Source organism: Balaenoptera ricei, chromosome 11, assembly GCF_028023285.1.
Source record: "Balaenoptera ricei isolate mBalRic1 chromosome 11, mBalRic1.hap2, whole genome shotgun sequence".
NCBI lineage: Eukaryota > Metazoa > Chordata > Mammalia > Artiodactyla > Balaenopteridae > Balaenoptera > Balaenoptera ricei.
In genome coordinates this window covers 64,430,372-64,435,603 of record NC_082649.1, presented here as the reverse complement: position 1 = coordinate 64,435,603, position 5,232 = coordinate 64,430,372, and the positions used below count along the sequence as shown (strand labels likewise).

General features: G+C 47.6%; 1 pseudogene; it reads left to right on the top strand.

Annotated features, from left to right (window-relative positions):
* The first annotated feature begins 651 nt into the window (after positions 1-651).
* LOC132375322 (small ribosomal subunit protein uS19-like) lies at positions 652-4,810 on the top strand (annotated as a pseudogene).
* The last annotated feature ends 422 nt before the right edge of the window (positions 4,811-5,232 follow it).

Sequence of the window (5,232 nt, the reverse complement as noted above, 5' to 3'; positions counted from 1 at the left end):
AAACGACAGCAACAACAAAAATCCCCACCCAAGGATCCTGGGTTACCTCAGCTTCTAATCCTTCCAGATCTTTCTAGTTGAAGAGCAAGCTCTCATCCTGGAGCTGTGAGGCAAGGGCCTGAGGCCAGACTCATCCCCCACCTTCCTTCCAACCCATCTCCCAGGGGAGGATGAGGCCCATCTTGAGGCACATTTGTAAACCAACTGCCCTGGCCTCCCGTCCTCCCTTCCCGCTTCTAAGCCATGATTTTAAACTATGTTTAAAGCGGACCAGGTGAGGACAATTAGGGCAAAAAATACCTAGGCCTGAGAGGCCCAGAGGGTGAGAAAGACCCTTGAGGCCCAGAGGAGAGTTGAGGGAGCCCAAGGTCCAGAGACGGAGGAGGTCCTGAGCGAGGTAGGGGGAGGGGAGGGTGAGGACGAGGTGAGGTGTTGTGGTGGGGTGGGGGGGGATCAGGAGGGCGGTTGGCCCGGTTAACGTCCTGGTGGCGAGTCTGGACTGTCTCCGTCCAGGCCGCCTGCTGGTATCCTGAGACCCAGTGAGCCAGCTGAGAACCAGGAATCGCACTCTGTTCAGGGTGGAACAGCACGGAGGAGGCCAAGAGCTCCGCCTCACCGGCCTGCAAGGAACCTTCCCCATAGCTTCCGGGTATGGGTGAGGAAACTTGGGCCCTCATCAGGGCACAGAAGGCCGTGAAAGCCAGGTTTAGGGCCACCAGCGTGTGAGTAAGGAAACTGCAGGATCTCCAGTCGAGGGCATAGGCAGGTCATCCGTGAGACTGTGCCAAGGGCATTTTTGGTTAACATTTTCACCACTGAGGGCAAGAAAGGTTGCTCCATCTTGCTTAGGGCCCCCCTTTGCCATTGGAGCTTGCATTTCCCCACCTGGGGCCCAGATCCTCCCCCAGGTAAAGCACACAGCTAAAAGTGGCAGCCGTGTGGTAGGACAGGTGGCTTAAAGGCCGTCCGGCTGGCGGCACCATTCAACACAGGCAGCCTGCCCGCAGCTCAAGCTGACTTGGCTCAGGTAGGATGCCTAGAAAACCTTCTGCCCACCTTTCGATTTCTTCTCTTTGAGATCACAGTTCCTTTAGTCTGGTCCCTCCTAGAAGCATGAATTTTCCTAACTGGTGCCCTCTACTTCGGCCCACGAGTTAAAAGTTGAGCCGTTAACTTTGGGCTTATAAGTCTCTGGAAGGCGACGATCATTATTGGTCTGTTTTTGCTCCTGAAAGGCATGTGCGTTTCTTTCTTTCTTTTTTTTTAATTTATTTTTTTTATTGAAGTATAGTTGATATACAAAATTATATGTTATAGGCATACAATATAGTGATTCACAATTTTTAAAGGTTATACTCCATTTATAATTATCATAAAATATTGGCTATATTCCCCATGTTGTACAATATATCCTTGTAGCTTATTTTACACCTAATAGTTCGTACCTCTTTCTCTCCTATCCCTATATTGCCCCTCCCCACTTCCCTCTCCCCACTGGTAACCACTGGTTTGTACTCTATATCTGTGAGTCTGCTTGTTTTTTGTTTTTGTTTTTTTGTCTGCACCATGTGGTTTGTGGGATTTTAGTGCCCCGAACAGGGATTGAATTTGGGCCCTCAGCAGTAAGAGCGTGGAGTCCTAACCACGGGACCACCAGGGAATTCCCTGCTTCTTTTTTGTTATATTCGTTTGTTGTATTTTTTTAGATTCCACATATAAGTGATATCATTTGTCTTTGTATTTGGATTTGTCTAGTATTTGTCTTTCTCTGACTTATTTCATTTAGCATAATACCTTCCAGGTCCATCCATGTTGCTGCAAATGGCAAAATTTCTTTTTTGATAGCTGAGTAGTATTCCATTGTATTTATATACCACATCTTCTTTATCTATTCATCTGTTGATGGACACTTAGGTTGCTTCCATATCTTGGCGATTGTAAATAATACTGCTGTGAACATAGGGGTGCATGTATCTCTTCATATTAGTGTTTTCATTTTTCCTTGATATATACTCAGGAGTGGAATTGCAGGGTCATAAAATAGTTCTATTTTTAGTTTTTTGCGAAACTTCCATACTGTTTTCCACAGTGGCTGCACCAATTTACATTCCCACCAGCAGTGCACGAGTGTTCCCTTTTCTCCACATCCTCGCTGACATTTGTTATTTGTATTCTTTTTGATGATAGCCATTCTCACAGGTGTCCTGTGCGTTTCTAAACTGATGACTGCTCAGACATCAGAGTTAATTTTGCAGCCCTGGGAAGGTTCAATGTATTTCCACTTGTGTATGATTTGTTCAAGGGCACAGAGCAAGTTGAGTTAGAATTGGAACCCTAGTCAGGAGATTCATCTACACCTCGACTCTTTGTACTGAGACCTTTTTTCTCATCATTGTCTTGCCTTTCATTTCTTCTCTTTTTCTTTCATAGGCTGGATCCAGCACCTGTGGACCACCTGTCTATGCCCTGTAGCCAAAGACCACTAGGAACAAAGTTGGATTTACTGATTTGTTGCAGGGAAGGAGGCTGTGTACATGCATAGATGAGGAGTCATAGGGCCTCTTAGCACAAGGGACTTGGAATAGAACTTGTGCTTGTGTTAAGTGATGTGGGGGAAGTTTTAAGGAAGCAGGGGTTTGCTCTGGATTGGATGCTATCAGGAAGCAGGATCGATTCTATGCTCAGGAATTTCAGTTTTTATATAGAAGGTGAGACAAAGGCAGCAGAGCTAAAGCCGTGGTTGGTGAAGGGACAGCTGTCATTTGTGTTAGCTGGGGCTGGGTGATTTCTGTGGTTTGCACAGTGGCTTCGTTTTTGTCTGTGCTCACACATGACTACAGAATGGTGTTTTGTCAGTCTTGTCTGAGGTTGGTGATCTGTGAGACTGGCTCTGTTCGACAGCAGAATGTTGCAGCCTAGCTCTGAGTGCCTGATGGTAGGGACTATTTTTCTCTTTGTCATTACAAAGGCCAAGCCTTGATCCTCAAGTTCCAACCTTCTTTATATCCTAGTCTCATATCTTCATGGTGGGATAGAGGTCTTCACATTTGAAGAGGAAGAGGAGGAGGAGAGGGATTTCCTTGGGGGTGGGGGGTGAAATAGTATCTTAGCTTAGAGGATTCATATCTTTATCACCTGAATGGATCCAGGGTTCCATTCCTCTACCTGAATAGAATGATATTCCAAAGCCATGTTGAGGGGGTAGGGGAAGGAATTAGGGTAACATTGGTGTGCAGGTGTCCCATGAATTATTGGAGGAAGTTCCAGGTAGAGGGGCGGGGAAGGCAATAAGAAGTGGCCGTTCTTAGTACAGAAATCCTCACTTAGAAAGAGTGGATACATGTGTATGTATAACTGACTCACTTTGCTGTACAGCAGAAACTAACACAACATTGTAAATCAACTATATTCCAATTAAAAAATTAATTAAAAAAAGAAATATAATCCACTCTTCTAGGAAACATAGACAGGATGATTGTACATCCCAATTTTCTGGTACATCCCTGATTTTAAGTAATATAACTATTCGATTACCTCGGAAACAGTTTGGCTACATATTACATTGTTCTATATAATTTTTTTTTTTTAGTGAGGGGAATCCATTACATGTCAGATCCTCTGAGAAGCAGACAGGAAAATGGGATTTGAAGTGCAAGAGATCGATTGGGGGAAACACCTGTGAAGGCTCAAGAGCAGCAGTCTGCAGAGAGAGCCCTCTGCAGTACAGGTCTGACCCTGTGTAAAGAGAGGGGGGAAGAAGGACTGGGTAGGAAGAACCTCAGACCACAGCACAGTTCTGAGAAAATCGTGGCCAGGCCTCTGGGGCGTCCCCAGGCTAAACTTTCCCTTTAGAGGGGTCACCTCTCTGGTGGGAAAGGTTCCATGCTGGTGCCCCTGCCGAGCTCAGTCACTGCCCAGGGGCAGCCAGGGAAAGACTGGCCCCTGTAACCCCGGGTGGCAGCCAAGGTTGTCAGTCAGCTCCAGCTCTTGGCGGCAGGTTATGTTGGAGCCATCTGAGCGGCACCCTCGATGGCCATAGGTTTCTTCCTTCACCAGTACCTTTTTTTTTTTTGAGTCATTGAACCGGGTCAAGTCCTCCTAGAAGCAGGAGCCAAGACAGGATTAGACATGCAAGAGATTTGTTAAGGGAAATGCCCGTAAAGGATAAAAGGGGTAAGAGAGAAGGGAAAAAAACCTATACAAGTGTGATTTAAACTGTAGAGTGCTGGCGAATAAATACGTTCATAGACGTGTTTTGTTTTGTTTTGTTTTAAGCCTCTGTTAAGTCATATGTCCTGAATTTTGGCTTGGGAAATACGGTTTCCTTATAAGTCGCGTTAAGTGATGATACTGGAATTTAGGAAGTGCCAACAAGTTGACGGAGTAACAGCAGAAGTGGACCTTCCGCAAGTTCACCTACGGCCGCGTGGACCTCGACCAGCTACTGAACACGGCCTGCGAGCAGCTGATGCAGCCGTACAGCCCGAGGCAGCGGCGGCGGCTGCACTACGGCCTGCGGAGGAAGCAGCCGTCGAGTGGCTGCTGAAGCGCCTGCGCGAGGCCGAGAGGGCGGTGCCTCCCACGGAGGAGCCTGAGGTGGTGGAGACGTGCAGCACGGCGTGATCATCCTGCCCAAGATGGTGGGCAGCTTGGAGGGTGTTTACAGCGGCAAGACCTTCAGCCAGGTGAAAACCAACCCTGAGATGACTGGCCACTACCTAGGCGAGTTCTCATCACCTACAAGCCTGTGAAGCACGGCCGGCCGGGCACGGGGGCCACGCACTCCTCCCGCTTCGTTGCCCTCAAGTAGCGGGCTGGCCAGTAAAGGCACAGACTTCTCTCTACAGAAAGGAAAGGAAGACATTGGAATTTAAAGCATCAAACAAACAAGGTCTGCCTCAACTGCTATTATATTTGCACGGCTTCTTTCTGTGAGGGCTTCCCAGGTACCCTCTCCCTTACTGTTTCTCAGCTTTTCAACAGGGGGTGGTTTTGCCCCGCGGGGGACATTTGGCGATGCCTGCAAGTATTTTGGGCTGTTACAGCTGGAGCCCGTGTTACCGGAGAGTAGGCTCTCCTCTCATTGCAGAAAGAATTCAGAGAGGAGACAGGTCAAGAAAGCAAAGCGAGGATTTATTTAAGGGATGGTAGGCTCTCAGAGCTGAGTAGCTGGGCTGTTTTCTTGGCAAGCCGGTTATGTGGGGTGTAGAAATGAAGGGGCGGGATATTCAT